Source organism: Diceros bicornis, chromosome 1 (genome assembly GCF_020826845.1).
Source record: "Diceros bicornis minor isolate mBicDic1 chromosome 1, mDicBic1.mat.cur, whole genome shotgun sequence".
Lineage (NCBI taxonomy): Eukaryota > Metazoa > Chordata > Mammalia > Perissodactyla > Rhinocerotidae > Diceros > Diceros bicornis.
In genome coordinates this window covers 60,609,845-60,627,237 of record NC_080740.1, presented here as the reverse complement: position 1 = coordinate 60,627,237, position 17,393 = coordinate 60,609,845, and the positions used below count along the sequence as shown (strand labels likewise).

At 41.8% G+C, this 17,393-nt stretch overlaps 1 non-coding gene across 1 annotated transcript; it reads left to right on the top strand.

Moving 5' to 3' along the window:
- The first annotated feature begins 7,628 nt into the window (after nucleotides 1–7,628).
- Nucleotides 7,629–7,755, top strand: LOC131410575 (small nucleolar RNA SNORA36 family). The gene has a single exon (XR_009221313.1). It is a non-coding gene; the product is annotated as a small nucleolar RNA SNORA36 family (small nucleolar RNA).
- The last annotated feature ends 9,638 nt before the right edge of the window (nucleotides 7,756–17,393 follow it).

Genomic DNA, 17,393 nt, shown 5'->3' with positions numbered 1-17,393 from the left:
AGGTTCCCATTTTCCAAGGGGACGTTGAAACCAAAGTCAGCAGGTCTGAAACTTGCAAATTCATTTCTCCTCTGCCTTGAAGAGCAGATGTGTACATCAGAAAGGAAGTACAGACAAGTCAAGGAGTAAAAATGGAGCTTAAGCCCATAATAGGTACAAACCTCCTGAAATTTTTGAGTAACACCCTTAACAAAACACATGTGCTTTCCTCCAGCAATTCCATTTCCATAAATCCTCCCCGAGAAAGTAACGGGACGGTGTGCAAGGATGACCACAGCAGCTTTGTTATGATATGACAAACTGTACACAACCTAAATGCCCGACAACGGAGGACGAGCCAACACAGTTTTGCATGTCCAGATAATGGAATCCTGTGCAGCCACTACAAATGGAGATGTAGATTTATGTTTATTAATAAGGAAAAAATTCCTCATGTATTGTGTAAAGTCAGGTTATAAATGAACAGATTGTAAAACAACATATATAAATTTTACCAAGTCTGAATCAATGTAACAGAATTGAAATCATACGGAATACATTCTCTGATCACAATGTAATTAAAGTAGGTATCAATAACCGTAACATATCTAGGAAAATTGCAAATATTTTCAACTAAACAACACACTTTGAAATAATCCATCAAAGAAAAAATCAAAGGAGAAATTATAGAATAGTTTAAATGCTATACAAAATACAGCATACAAAAATTTTGGGAGGCAACTAACAATTATTAGAGAGAAATTCTTTCCTTTAAGTGCTCATATTTAAAAAAATTTTTAAAGGTCTAACATTAATGACTCAAGAGTCTGCATGAAAAAATTTTTAAAAATAAAAGGGCAAAGTAAACTAAAAGTAAGTAGAAATAAGAAAAATTAAAAACAAAAGTAGACAGCAACAAATTAGAAATCAGGCAAACAGTGTAGAAAATTAACAAAGCAGAAAGCTATCCTTTTGTCTCAGAAAATCTGAGATGTTCATATATATAAATCATATATATGATTCCACTTTGTAAAATGCTTACATCTCTATGAATAGAAATGTTAACATAAGTTATCTCTAGCTGATAAGATTAGGGACAACCTTCAAAAACTTTTTATTGCTGTTTATCTGTATTTTCTAATTTTTCTATCACTCCCTTGTCTTTAAGGGTTTCTAAGGGGACTGACATCCTCTGCTTATTTGTTGAATTGATATAACAGTAAAGCAACCCTAAATATTAATCTTTTGTTTCCCAAAGTATGAGGCAGGTGTCCCTGTTGATACAGGAGAAGTTCTGAGTGGCTCTAAGACATCTTTCAACAACACTGCAGAGAGAAAGGGAGCCCCCTTTGAAGTTTCCTTCAATCATTTTGATTATTCGAGGAGGAAGCTTTGGTTTGGTACAATTATGTTTTCACCTCCCCTAGAAGAATCGCTGCTCTCTCTGTGACTGAAAGAGCCGAGAAGGCGGGAAACAGCACCTAAGCAGACGCCAGGATGGCTGTCCTTTCCTTATATTTGTCTTCATGACTGTCTTCTATTTATGGGACGTTTTTGCAATTATACTAGAGAGATAAGGCTTCGTTTAAATAAGGAAATTAAACTTGTAAAAATGCTTGTCAGTAATTTAAATAAAATCTAAAAGTAAGGAATTTGGTAAGGGGAAATGGATGAAAATGATGAAGGCAGCAGACCTGTATGGAAGACTGGGGAAAAGGGCGTTAACCTCTGGCGAGGGAAAACAACCTCAGTGGGATATCGCTGTGCACTAGAATATCCCAATAGCTCCCCCAGGCCTTGATTTCTGTCTATCTTATTACTTTAATATAAAAACAACAGCATGAATATAATAAATGAGCAATTTGCTCACGTGATGACCCAGGCAGTGTGGGGACAATTTCAGGACAGGATTCCGAGCACGTCCAGATAAATCCTGCTGGCAGGATGATGGAAGTGGGAGGCTCCTAAGAGCAGATAAAATTTCTTTGCAATGTTTGCCCTGAGGAAAGAGGCCCTTCCACAGGAAGAAGGTCAAGTCTGGTCTATTTTTATAAGAGCATTTCAAGTGGTTAGTGGACTTATTTCCTGTGGTTCCCAGGAATTCTGCAGCAGGCTCTCAGGAGGATGTTGGTGATAGGGAGCAGAGACTTGATGAGTGAGAATCAATAATTATCTCTATATTTGCTTCACTTTTTTTCTATAAAAATAATCTAGGGGAAAAATGCTTTAGAGCAAAGTTCATGACAACAGAGAGCAGAATGGAACATGAAAGTCCCTTAGCATGTGACAGAGTCCTTAGGTCAAGATTTTGCAAGCTGAAGATTGATTTATTCACCCATTCCCTTCCCTCCCTCGTTCACTCAACAAATATTTCAGAAACTCCTCTGTGCAGGCATCTTTCAAGGGCTGGGGAGAAGATGGTGGATAAACACGGCTCCTGTCCTCCAGGAGCTTACAGTCCAGTGGGGGAGGAAGACATCAAACAAGTAAACACAGAGATGGATATATAATTAATTACAAATAATGGGCAGTGTTGGAAAGGAAAAGAACAGGAGACTGAAGAGAATAATGGAGACAGAGTGGGGACAGAACTTAGACAAGGAGGTCAGGGAAGACCTCTGAGGAGGTGTTTCTTCAGCTGCCATCTGAAAGGTGGAAAATATTAGGGAAGGGCATTGCTGGAAATGAAACAATTTATATGAAGGCAGTCATGTGGACTAGACCACAGGGGACTCAAGGATCCAAGAGAAGACAGGAGTGGCTAGAATGTAGTAGGCAAAGGGAGGGAATGGTGTGGGGGGGTAAAGTTGGATCCTACAAGGTCTTATAGGGTGAGGGTTTGGATTTTACTTTATGGAAACGGAAAGCCACAGAAGGTTCTAAGGAAGGGAGTGACCAATCTCATGTAAGTTTTAAAAGATCTCTCTGGCTCTGTGTATGGAAATGACTGGAAAGAGCCAAGAACAAAAGAGGAGGCTATTTCAGAAGGTAAGATGGGAGCTGATGGTGGACTGGACTGGGTGCTGATAGTGGGTAATACGTACATAAATTTGACAGCCCTTAACTAGAGTCAGAGGGCTTGATTGAGAGAGCTTAGAGAAGTCAACCAGCTAACAGGAACTAGGGTGAGACAAGGGAGGAATTTGCTTTGGGTGCAAAATTTACTCAGAAATCAAGATAAATAATATTTTAATGCAATATTTTTTCAAAATCAAATTTAACACAAAAAAATCCATGATGAACAAAATATCAAATTTCCTTAAAACAGACAGGATCAGTAACAGTGCTGTGCCAAGCCATATAAAGAGCCTAAGGCAAAAGGGAAAAATCAGCAATATTGATCCTGTCTTTAGTTAAAATTTTCATATTTTGTTCATTTCCTCACTCTTGTCCTGGCTAGTTGATCTTCTCCACCTGTAAAATGAAGAGGCTACCATATAACCTTCGGCTTTGAAAATAGATATTATGGAAAGAAAACTAATGACATAAATTATCACAAGCCTCCTAGTGGTATAGACAGTATCCTTTCTCCTTATTCTGGAGACTCTGAGACACAAGGTACCTAATAGTTGCTCCTCAAATATTTCTCATGACAATGTTAACAGCTAACATTTATCAGGCTCTTAATATGTCAGGTACTTTACCAAGAACTCTTAAATACAATTATCTCATTGAATCCCCACAACAATCCTGTGAGGTAGACATAGTATCACTCCTGTCTTACTATGCCTGGCACGTACTTGATCAGCGTTTAATAAATATAGGAAGAGGGCCAGCCCCGTGGCTTAGCGGTTAAGTGCACGCGCTCTGCTACTGGCGGCCCAGGTTCAGATCCTGGGCGCGCACCGACGCACCGCTTCTCTGGCCATGCTGAGGCCGCGTCCCACATACAGCAACTAGAAGGATGTGCAACTATGACATACAGCTATCTACTGGGGCTTTGGGGCAAAAAAAAAAAAAAAAAAGGAGGAGGATTGGCAATAGATGTTAGCTCAGAGCCGATCTTCCTCAGCAAAAAGAGGAGGATTAGCACGGATGTTAGCTCAGGGCTGATCTTCCTCACAAAAAAAAAAAAAAAGGAAAAAAAATATAGGAAGAAAGGCAGGATGGATAGATAGAAGGGAAAACGAGAGAATAAAAAATGACGGGCCTCACACTATTCCTTAGAAATCCTGTATGGATAACCAGTGATTCCAACTCCCTGGCAAACACTATTCACCACACTTAAAAAGATCTATAGACCAAGGAAACTAACCTTAAATACTTATCACCTTCTTCCATAGGGATTATTTTTGGTAAGTTGAGTTTTTTAAACTCAACAGCTTTTTTGAGAACACATTTCTTTTTTTTTTTTTGAGGAAGATTGGCCCTGAGGTAAGATCTGTTGCCAATCTTCCTCTTTTTCTCCCCAAAGCCACAGTACATAGTTGTATATCCTAGTTGTAGGTCCCTCTAGTTCTTCTATGTGGGACGCTGCCTCAGCGTGGCTTGATGAGTGGTGAGTAGGTCCACGCCTGGGATCCAAACCGGTGAACCCCGGGCCACCAAAGTGAAACGCGCGAACTTAACAACTGTGCCATCAGGCCGGCCCCCAAGAACACATTCTTAAATTCATTCATTCCCAAATATTTATTGAGCAATTACTATGTGTCGGGCACAGATCTAGGTGCTGACAATATAATGTGAGAATAACAAGGAAACAAACACATAAATAAAATCATACATTATCATCAATGTTATGCAAGAAACATTTGGCTCTGAGATAGAGGACAGGGACGTGATGGGAGCTACCCTAGATAGGTGGGCCCAACAGTATTAGACTCAGCAAGGCTCATAATAGTCATGTTGCTGAAAATGCTGTGTTAAGAAGAATTTTTGCAAATCAAATCAATCAAACTCCCTATAGAGCATGAAATTTTACAGCTGGATGACTTACTCCTACAGAGGACAGTTTTGAAAAGCAACACTCATTTATTTATTTATTTTCTATACAAACAGATCTGTAGAAAAGTTATTCACTCCATCAAGAGTTCAGGAACACAATATCATGAAAACGTTGGGAAATGTTCTGCCTTCTGTCTGCCCCACCCCACGGGCCCATCTAAATGTCTAGATTTATGGAATTCCAGAGGAGCCCCTTGAACTTGATAATGCCAAGGAGGAGCCTAGGAATGTAGGATCTTTGCAAGTCAAGAGGAGTTATGTGCAAAAAGATGGCAGCCCAGAGAAGTAAGATGTCACTCTGACATTTCTCCTTACTTCTTGTTGCCCAATCTGCTTTCAAAGGCCAATAACGTAGAAATCCTCCATTTTTCAAACAACCCCACCCAACACAGTGGCACTTTGATCTCTAAAACATGAGAGAGGAGCAGTGGACAGTGGAGAATATAAATGGCTTTGAAAGGTCAGTGAGAAAAAAGAAATAAACAAGGAGGGAAACCATGTGGAGTTGAAGGGATGAAAGCAAACCAGGCCTTGAGCTACCAGCCAAAATTAAAGACAACGCCTGTGAGAGGCCATGTTTGACAGATGAGTGTGCTGTCATCGTTGTCGGTACCTACCTATCCTTGTGATTTTTCTGACAGACAGCATCTTGACTGCAGTGTGCACCTTCCTGGAGATGCTAGATACCAGGGGCAGATTTATCTCTTAGTTTAGCTTCTTGGATACAAGACCTCAACTCACTTCCAAGTTCTTCCATCCCTTATCAAACACCACTCATTTCCCAGGGCCTTCGGTGATGTTCTCTTGTTCCTTCTCCTTCCCGTAAAACCCACCTGGTTCTTGCCAAGAGCTGGGTTGTGTGTGGACCTGTGTGTGGAATACCAATGACGTAGTCACAGGGCCATGAGAGCCGTCGGGCGTGCTGAAACAGGGCAAACAGCGCGAATGAAAGAATGGTCCCTTTTGGACTTTTCATGTGGGATCAAAGAGAGTTGGCAAGTGAAAGGAACTTCTAAAAATAGCAAAAGTCCTTAAAAAGAAATAATGCAGAAGGAAACAAATTTTATATCATCCTAATGTAGGCTCTGCAAAATCTAGGCCCTGGAAGGCTGATGCTGGGGCAGGTGATTATTTTCTCCCTGCCCTTTGGCTGTGACACCCACTGGGTCCCTTTGCAAACCCTGGGCCCTGCTCCCCCGCCTGTTTCCTGCGTGGTGCCGGATGCCTCTGCAGGAATGTAGCTCTTGGGCACAGCTGGGGCCTCCGTGGCCCACTTTCAAGATCCAGAATAGACTCTGACATGTGAAACGAGCTCCATGGGGTTTACATTCCTCCTTCGTATCCAAGCACCTTAAAACACAAAACTGCACGCCGGGATTGCTAACCATTCTTCCAGAGACGCCTGGATATCATCTGTCTGGCAAAAATGTGAGTTTTGTCCTTTTTATTTTTTAATGTCTTGAGTGAGCATGAGGCCCTTGGAAATGAGGCTGTTCAACAGAGGGGCAACATGATGACCTGATGTTTCAGGACTGAGGGTTTTATTCTTGGCTAAGCCACAGATTTGCTTTGATAAGCTGTTCAGCCTGTCTGCGTCACAGTTGTCTTGGCTAGAGAAAAAGAAGTGTTCATCTATCCAGTATAATAGAAGGAATAGCAATTACAAAGTGATTATAAAGTACCTAATGTAGTGTCCACACAACAGGCACCCAGAGATGCTTGTTTCCTCATATAAAATTCTTTGTGACCATGCTGTGGCGGCGTGCCATATAAAGTGGAGGAGGATGGGCACAGATCTTAGCCCAGGGCCAGTCTTCCTCAGCAAAAAACGAGGATTGGCAGATGTTAGCACAGGGCTGATCTCCTCACACACACACAAAAAATGCTTTGTGAAACCCCAAGTGCTATAAAAATGTAAATAACCAACACCCTAAAACATAGGCTCTTATTAACAACAGTAATAATACCTTCTATTTCCTAGGCACTCGCTGTATGCAAGTCTCTTCCCGGTCTATTCGTTCCTCATGGCACCATGATGAGATTGGTACTCTTAACAGCTTCATTTTACAGATGAGGCAGCTGAGGATCAGAAAGGTTAAATGACGCACCTGGTCATTCAAGGAGTTAACGACACAGTAGAAACCAAAACCCAGGCCTGTGAGAACTTCCCTTCCTCATAGGTTGAAAAGACCCAGTCTTAAGTAGGACCATTCACTCAGCCTCCCCAGTGGTCTCTGGCCTCACCCCAGCCCTTTATCAACAATGGCAAATGACTCTACTGTGATAAAGGCCAGGATGGACTTGACTTATGCTGGGTCATTTTGGGAAGCAACACAGTGACAATCAGGAAGGTGCTGGTGAGGCCATCGTACCGCAGGGGAAAAGGACAGTTCTGTGTCAAGGGAAGGACTTGCAAAGACTCCATTCAATGAAAGAAGTATTTCCTTCAGAATACTGTCCGTGGGGCTTCGTGAGTTGTGGAGGCTGATGGGGCAAAAATAACAGAGAAGCTAAGGATCACTCAGTCCAAGGGGCATTTTATTCTCTTTCCCACATCTCTTTGGTGATTAAAGTCATGGACTCTGGGGTCAGAAAACCCTCCCTTCAGATCTTGGCTCTAACATGTATTTAGCTGCGACCTTACACAAATTATTTAAACTCTCTGCCTCTTGGTGTCCTTAGCTGCAAAAAGGGGGATGAAAAAGCAATGCTTTGAGTTCAGTTCAGGGCAGCTTTCCTGTTCTGTTAATGAAACTCTGGGACATTGAACCTGCTACGGTAGATGAGCGCATAGAAGTATTACTCTATTCATTTACCTCCCAGCCTACAAAAAGAAAGAAAGGAATTAAAAAAAAAGCAATGCTTACCTAACAGAATTTCTTTGAGGATTAATTAAAATAATGTATGTAAAGCGCTTAGGACCATACCTGGTACATAGTAAATGTTCAAGAAAAGGTCACTATTGTATTATTTATGGACATATTTTATTATTTATGGGTATGTCCAGAGCAGGCTATTGGGAAACACATGGTAGGGCGAGCCCTCAGCATTTCCAGAGAGATAACAAACACATCTTTCAAAAGACTGAGTTTGGAGAAGCCAAATTTTCTAGGGCAGGAGAGAAGGAAAAAAAGACCAAGCAAACAGACCATCTTCCTATGAACTGGAAGGTCTGCTGACTTCAAGAAAGGAATGTCCTTGCTGGGCTGGTTCTGGAGATTGTAACTTGCACAACAGTCAAGATTTTTGGAGACACTTCAGTAAGAGAAGGTTAGAGGAAGGAGGTGAGGGCTGCCAGAGCCCTGCAGAATCACTTTGCATTTGGCTCAAAGCCCCTGGGCTTTACGGCGTCTGTCTGCAGGAAGGATCTTTCTGTTGAAGATGTGTGCGGGTCTTCAGGATGGCTGAGAGCCCGCAGGATGCTTTGGACCGGTGTGTACCATTAAAGTTCAGACAGAACTGGGGCCTGCAGAGCACACCGCCGCACCAGGGAGCACTCTGTTTTTCCTCTGGGATGGAGGCTGTTTTCTCCAAGCGCTTAAAAGAATTTCTGACCTCCAACTGAATTATGCTCTATGGGGGGGAAGTGTTTTGGGGGTGGATAACCCAGACTGCAGAGAATTCAAGATCCAGAATCAAGGGAAGAAATAAGGGATATTGGAGGAGATCCTCGGGGATATGTGTCGACTCACATTTTCTACTCGTCATTAAGGAATGTGAGAGCTAAGGCTGGAACTGTGCTGGTGGGTGAACAGCTGAATTAGATTAATAGCCCGTGCTTCCTGCCAGCTACACTTGGTCCAAGCGTCTATGCCCCTCTTATCTGAAGCACGGCTGGATGAGTCTGGTATGGCCAGATTGTAAACTCCTTAAAGGCAGACACTCTGATTCTACCACGGGTCCAGAATCCCTTATTGGAAAAGCCTTGGGAGTAGATATGTTTCAGAATCCAGAATTTGGGGGATTTTAGAAAGGTAGTATGGTACATATATTGTGTATCACGCAACAACTCAGTGGGGTCTGGGACAGTATCCTATAATGAAACACGTTAGTAATTCTGCACCAGATTATTTAGATACTAACACAACGTGGGATAAATAAAGAGTTTAACTAGTCGCAGGACACTTTGGCTCAGGTTTTGTCACAGTTTGAGTGATGAAAGATCTTCCAGTTTTCAGAGCCTTTTGCATGTCAGAACTGTGCATTAGGAATTTCAGGCCTTTCTTTTTCATTTTCTTTTTCTTTCTTTTTTTTTTTTTTTAATTTCCAGGACATCTGCAGCATTCTGCCCACGGCAGGTGCTGAGTACAAGTCGTTGGCATCTAGAGTATGACACCTGGATCTCCTTCAAATAATAGTTGATTCTGGAAGCCAGGGGACAGTTTGTTCTCAGTGAGTTGGGGATTCTTTAGGATTAGAAGAATTCTAAATTAAAGGACAGGAGAAAAAGACTATTGAACCCACAAGTTCTCTTTCATCCTGGACAGTAACACACACAAACCCACGAAATATACTGAGAATTGGTCACTAGTATATCATATCCAGCACCTAAGAAAATGAGAACAGAGCATCATCAAACATCATGATAACAAAAAATTCTAACCTATCACTTAGAATTGAACAACCTTGATTTTTAACATAGTAATATTTTAGCAATATTTGAAAAATATTTTCTAAGTCAATAGCACAGATCATTGGCAAAACTAAACAATAAGACACATGGAGGATGATAATCAAGCTGACATCTATTGAATGCTTACCAGTTTTCAAGTGCTGTGCTCAGCACTTTATGTGCATTATCATTTAACAATTATAGCAACTCTGTACAGTAGCTACTGCTATGGAGGCCCATTCTACAGATGAGGAAACTGAGGCTCTGCAAGATTGAGTAATTTGGTACTGAGTGTCCAGCCAGGACTCAAACCTGAGTCTAGCAGTATACTGATAAACTAGCCATCAGAGAGAAGGAAGGAAGGGAAGGGAAGAAAAAAGCCTTGATTGATAGCATTTGCCAATTTCTGTAGTGTAAATATTCTCATTGGGGCTGATTTCAAGCTACTAATGGCTTAACAACCAGCTCGCAAAATTCCTGAATATTGAATAATTGGCTTTCATGAACTTGTAGGAGCCATCTCCTGCACACTCCTGTCAAGTCTGTCCCATGGCCTCATCCACAGTTTATTGCCAACTTTGGGAGATGATATTTCAGCTCATGGAATAGAACTGGCTTGGGAACAGCATGCTGAGATGCTAGCCCAGGCCAGTCAGGCGTGACTACAGTCCTACCTCAGACCTGGTACGATCATTTAGGGTGGAGTAGGGGAAAAAGACAGAGAGAGAATGCACTGTCTCCCTTTCTTCAGGCAAACTTCCCTTCACCAGACGGTGTGAAGTGGGTCCGTGTCAACCTGATACTCCCTGGCAGAAATAACAAAATCTGGAATTGTTTTTCAGGCCCTAGAAACTTTGTTGGTCAGATGAGGAGGTCAGACTTCAAAAGGTCTGATCCCTTCCTTTAGATCCTTAAATCCCATAACATTTTCTTTGAAGAAGTAAGGAAGGATCTTCTACAAGAGTGGGAAAAGGTTTGGGCCTGCTTTTAAACAAGGGTGGGATGTTCCAGCCTAATTTGAACCCAATAGAATACATTTAGGCTCTTGGTTTAGCATCTCTGTCAATACCCATAGGACACCACCTTCTAATTAGGTCTCTTGATAACATGTTTCCACTAGAGGCTCCTGAGAAGGGACTGGCCTGGTATTCAATCAAAAAACGTACAGAAGGGGCCGGGTCGGTGGCATAGTGGTTAAGTTTGTGTGCTCCACTTTGGCGGCCTGGGGTTTGCAGGTTCAGATCCTGGATGCAGACCTATGCACTGCTCATCAAGCCATGCTGTGGCTGGCATCCCACAAATAAAGTAGAGGAAGATGGGCACAGATGTTAGCCCAGGGCCAATCTTCCTCAGCAAAAAGAGGAGGATTGGCAACAGATGTTAGCTCAGGGCTGATCTCCGCCCCCCCCCCCAAAAAAAAAACATGCAGAGGACACTGATGATGTGCAGGTGTTTGCTAAATGCTAGGTCTAAAAAGAAAAGGCATAGCTTCTGTCCTATGGCCTCAGAGACTAATGAAGATGACAGTCAAGTAAACATAGTTAAACTATATCCATTCACTTATTCACTGAATATTCATCCAGCGCCCATTAGGTGCCAGGCATTTTGCCAGGCACTGGGATACCGTGGTGAGCAAGACAGATTGGTTTGTACCATCATGGAGCTGACGGTCCAGTCATGAAGGGAGACATTACTTAAATAATCACAAGAATGAATGTGTAATTAAAAACTGAAGTGAGAGCTCTGAGGAAATGTTAAATAGTTCTATGAGAACTGCAGGAACCTGACCCAGTTTAGGGAAAACAGGAAAGGCTTCCTTGAGGAATTGACAATTGAACTAGCACTTGAAGAAAAAGTAGGAGTTAACCACTGAGTGGGGTAGAGAGAAGGAGGAGGGGAATAGTGCTCCAGAGAGAGGGAACAGCATAGGTAAAGATCCTAGGGTAGATGGGAGAGCAGCGGTTTCAAGGAAATGGAAGGCTAGTTTGGAGAGAGCATGGTGGGAGATGAGGCAAGTGAGAAGCCAGGGCTGAGCCTCACAGAGCCACATCTTAAGGCTCTAGTCTTTATCCCAGAGCAATGGGAAACCACCGAAAGGCTTAAGCAGCGAATATATGTGGCAATTACACTCACGCTGCGATGGAGTAAATGAAATGCTGCTATGGAAGTATTAGGGATTCAACTAACCTAAACTGGTGTGTGTAGTGTGGAGGAAGAGTAGGTAGGTTGGGGTTGGAGGATGTGTCCAAATAGGCTTTCTGGGGGAGGAAATATCTGAGACAAATTTTTGAAGAGTGAGTATGACTTAGGCAGGCCACAGTGGAAGGGTGGAGGAAGGCAGAGAGAGAGAATGCTGCTGGCAGCAAGATGATGCTTGGGTTAAGGCGTGGGTGAGTGTGAGGGTGTGGGGAGACTACCAGAACAGGCCAATAAGAGAGAAGGCAACATGTTAGGTAGCGACCAGATGATGAAAGCCTCACAGGTCATGGTTGAGTCTGGGTTTTATCCTGACGGCAGCAAGAAACGGTCTGACCCAGTCAAAGATCTTTAGCAGGAGAGTGATGATCAGATTCACATGTTAGAAAGGTCACTAGGAGGAGGGTCAAAAGTGGATTGGAAGTGGGCAGTGCTGGAGAAGAGAGACCACTGCTTCCTGCTTTAGCATCCCAGGTGAGTGAAGGTGTTGGGTCTGCACTAAGGGAGCCATGAGAATGGAGAAGAGAGGCTGATCTTAGGAGACATTAAAAAGGCACAACTGAAAGGGCTTTGTCACTAATAGGATGGGTGGGAGTGATTTCTACTCTACCCAAAGAATAGTCTGAACAAAATAGATTCTTCTATTTTGTGTTGAGTCTTTCTTTAAGACCTGGTGCATGGCCAATTTTTTTAAATGCTCCATGTGTCCCTGAGAAGAATGGTGTTCACTAATTATTGGGTACAGGGTCTCTTATATGTTCATTCAATTAAGCTTGCTAATTGTGTATTTTCAATCTTCTATATCCTTATTAATATTTTTTGTCTGTTTGCTCTATCATTTATGAAAGAAATGTATTAAAATCTACCACTATCATTGTGACTTGTCAACTCCTCTTGATATATTTTTAACTTTTTGTTTTATATATTTTGAGGCTATGTCATTTACTATATACAAGCTTAGAATTTTTATATCTTTCTTTTGAATTGTTCCACTTATCATTTTGCAGTGATCCCTTTTATCCTTGATCATTCTTTTTGCCATAGACCTACTTTATATGTTATTAATATAGCCATACCAACTTTTAATTTTTTGTTAACATTTGGCATCTATTTTTCATCCTTTTGCTTTTAACATTTCTGTGTCCTTATGTTTTTGTTTTTTTTTAAATAATTTTTATTTATTTATTTTTTTCCCTCAAAGCCCCAGTAGATAGTTGTATGTCATAGTTGCACAGCCTTCTAGTTGCTGTATGTGGGACACGGCCTCAGCATGGCCAGAGAAGCGGTGCGTTGGTGTGCCCCCGGGATCCGAACCCAGGCCGCCAGCAGCGGAGCATGTGCACTTAACCGCTAAGCCACGGGGCCGGCCCTCTGTGTCCTTATGTTTTAAATGTGTCTCTTGTAATCAGAGTGTAGATGGATTTTCTGAAAATCCAGTAGCTAGAAAATTTAGCCCATTTACATTTATTGTGATTATAAAGATATTCGGATTTATTTCTGCCACTTATTTTTGAGCATTTTTTAAAATTTTCTATTCTTTTTATCTTTTTCTGGATTCTTTTGGATAAGTACAGTTCTATTTACTTCACCTCATTTCCCTTACCCCTACCAGGTGCTGGTTGAAATTAATGCATTCTATTTCTTTTCTTTTAGTAGTTACCCTTAACATTTAACACGCATATTTGACTTAATAAAATCTAAGGTTAAATAATATCTCTAAAGGAAGAGATAAAGCTTTTAGAGGATGCCATTCCCAGAGATGGGGAGCAAGGACTTAGAGCATATTTGTAACCAAAGGCGAGACCTGTTTTACATATTCTGGCTTTGATGACACATATCCAATTATCACCTTAACAGATGCCTACACATCTGCCTTCGATGGCTTTATACACTTTGCAAAATATCCTCCTTCGTGGGTATTCTGCATTGCTTAAGCAGTGACGGGGGTTAATAAGTAACTCAGAAAAATAAACATCAGTGTTTGCCTTCCCTTGATTTTGAGAACCATAAATCTTTCCTTCTAGCTTAGTCACCAGGGCCAAACTGAGTACAAATGTCTCCTAGAAATAGTAGGCTTCACAAATGTCACTTCGGTAACTGTCGATAAGCTGACAAATAGTCTGAAATGGTGACCAGGATTCTCTCTTGTGTAACCACAGCTTACCTTTACCTCCTTCATCATCTCTGCTATGTTTGTGGGCTAAGTGATGAAGGAGAAGGAGCTTAGCTAATTTCTGCCAAATGTGAGAGGGAATGAAAAACTCTATTTTCACATTAATTGAAAAATTATTTTAAATTAAGCATTCAATTGCAGCTGACCTAGACCACACCAGGCTTCAACTAGTTCAACACAACCAGTTACTCATATCTCCTATAGGTCAGGTCATATTTTTATACTTTCCAAGTGGTGTTATGAATACTGTACCCATTTAACCCTTCAGACAACTCTGTGAGGTAGGCAGGGTGGGGACTATTAAAGGAAACATCTTGGAAGGAGTGAGTGACACAACCACATTTCCAGAGCCAATTTGTGCATGGCTGGGGCTGTACAGTGTTGCTCACTATCCCACACTCAAAAGTGACTGTTGTATTCCTGGGCAAGAGTGTATACTTAACATCCTGTTCATGTGTCAGGGTTTAGGTTCTCTTCTAGAGGCTATAGCTGACAAAATGTGTCAGCCTTAACACGGATGTTCCAATAGGCTTGGTGTTCCCCTCACTTTGGTGTCCGATAAATCAAGAAAATCTTCTGTCTTTCCCAAAATCTCACCAGTGCCCCAAATCTCAAAGGCTGGGCTTAGTTCTCAGTGATGACATGGAGTTCATTGGGCTTGATCTTTTCCATCTACCAATACACACACACACACACACACACACACATACACACACACACACAACCCCTTCCCCTAACAGCCAACAAAAAGATAATAGTAATGAGAAGCAGAGCTTATAAATTTCGATTACACTTAATGCCTGATTTCACGTAGTTAATGGATTCATTTATTAGAGCAATTTGTGTAAATCCCCAAGGGCCACTAAGGCTGCTGCCTAATGGTTTTATCACATCATGGACTTCCGTTATTCCTATGCTTTAACAAATACTGGATTGGAAAGGAAATTGGGACCACCACTGCTTAAAATATGGGTAAATTGTAAATAAAGCAAAAAAAAAAAAAAAAATAAGGGCCTTTTGTGCCTCTGGGGTTTCCTTCAGAAACAAAAAGGGATTTTATTTTTTGTATATTTCAGCTAATTCATAAATCCCACTGCCACAGTCTCTCAGCTTCAGATTGATTCAAGGCTTATTTTCAGAAGTCAACATGTCCCCTTCAGGTTTCCAGATATGGATCTGAACTGAAGGGTGATGGGAGCAATCTGAAGTCAGTACAGCCATCCCATCACTGTCCCTTTTACTGGGGGGAGCAGGCAGAGAGCAGAGTCATGGTCTTGTATAACGTTGGGTTGCACTGTGGTCAGGAGGGAGGAGATGCTTGAGGACCCGCTGGCCTCTGGCAGAGGTCTTGTAGCTGAGGAGAGCTCCGCAGTGACGAAGTCCTGGCTATGTGGCTTATACCCGCATGTGAATGTGAGCATTGGGAGAATCCTTGACCAGAGCTGGTGTCTCCAACCTCAGCCAGCCTTCTGGAGCATCTGTGCCCCTTCATCCCAACAGGATGGAAGCAAGAATGCAAATGGATAGAGCCATACCCAACACTTAGAAAACAACTTAACGGAGACTCCCCGCTGGAGCTGGGTCTAGCTGGATTAACACGCAATTGCTGCACAATCAAAGGGCACACAGAGACCTCCATTTGAGGAAACCAAGGGCAACAAGAAACAAAAATTCTGCCCGCCTAAGACTGATAATACAAATGGCTATTTGTACAGTTAAATGGCAACCACCAGTACATAATTATTGTTTCCTGTACCAAATTAAGTACGCAACTTAGTAAGAACTTGGGAAAAAATGAAACAAAAAATATTTATTATCTCTTAATTGTATTTTAAGGAAGGGGGATCTGATAATTGTTGTATGCTAATGGAGAGGTGATGGGTGAAGATGTCCATGTTTGGAAGAGCTAAATTGCTTTACATCAGAAGGGGATCCAGAATTGAGTGGAGTGAGAAAGTGAAATGAGAGAGAGATTGAGAGGCTGGGTGAAAAAAAGACTGAGCAGAGAGACAGAATGAGAGAGAGTGAGAGAGACAGAAGTGGGCACTGAGACTTAGACGCTTGTGGATGAAAGAGAAGGGTTTGGAAAAGAGTGAGGGTTTGGGAAGGAAACGCAATGTGCTGTGCAAGGTAAGCTCTGTAGTCTTCCCTGTGAAATCGACATAACTAAAATTAATTTTCTATCTGTACTGTATTATGTGAAAAGAGCTAGACAGAGTTTCACCATATGTGAAGGGGATATTTGGGACAGTCTGACTTTAAAAATAGTTTATATGGCATATGCAAAGTTCTCTTTGGGGGTGCTTGGGGGGACTTCAAACCATAGCCAAAACTGGGGACAGTGACTGGCCCATGTGGCTGCAGACTGGGAGAGAGGTACCGGAGACACTAAAATGCCTGGAGCAGAGGGAAAAAATGGAGGCTTCCACCATGAACCCTAATTCCAAAGTCACCAAGAAAAATTATCCAAATCATTGTCTTCATTTATGATGGCATTGATTTCTATGCAAGCAACTCCATGAGGCTGCTCCAAGGATGGATGGATGCATGGATGGATGGATGCATGGATGGATATTCAGTGCAGGGAATGCAGGAAGCTGGCTGGCTTTCCATGAAGTTCACAGGGCTCCCTAACACCTAGTGATATGGGTTGCTCCTGGGCAATGAGGCGATGCCTGGAGTCCCGCTTCAAGGTTGGCACTCGGACAAAAGCAGAGGCTGTTGGTAGTAACAGCCAATGTCTGGGTCACAAATGAATAAGTTAATAAATGACAAGCTCATGGGGCAGGTGTATGTTCTAGGCAATGTCTAAAAACCCCACTTCTGGCAATAATACTGCAGAATCAGTAAAGTCACTCAACTTTTTCCTGGTGATTAAGGGCAAGTTAGGGCTTTGTTTCAAGAGACCCCTTTTGAGGCTCAGCTTTACCACTTACCAGCTGTTGACCTTGGACAGGCCATTGAACATCTCTAAGCTTTGATTTCATTTTATAAAAAATGGTGATAACATTAGTGTCTGCCTCAAAGGGTTATGGTGAGGATTATGAGAGTTAATTTATAGCCCAGAATACGTTAATGATGATGATGATCATTGTTATTATAAGGCCACCTCATAATAGCTGTGTACAATTAGCACCTACTCACACTTACAAGATGAAGTTCCCACATTAGTTTTCTGGTCTCTTTTTCACCTCTTTCTTGTACAGTCCTTGTAGTCAGCAGCACTTCATTCTCCTAAATGGTGGGGCAAGTAAATGCTTTAAAACACTAACATTTGTTGGCTTTGCTTTTTAATCCTTAGCAGTGTAATTGATGCATTTTTACACTAATAATATAAATTTGTATATAGTGGGTGCATACAACATTAGAGGATTATAATATGTCATATGGTGGTTTCTGTGTCACAATAAGTATGTCTGAATAGAAAATAATTAGGATGAAGATGGCCTTCATACAAGGGACAGACCCACCCTCTCTGTGTGATGTGAG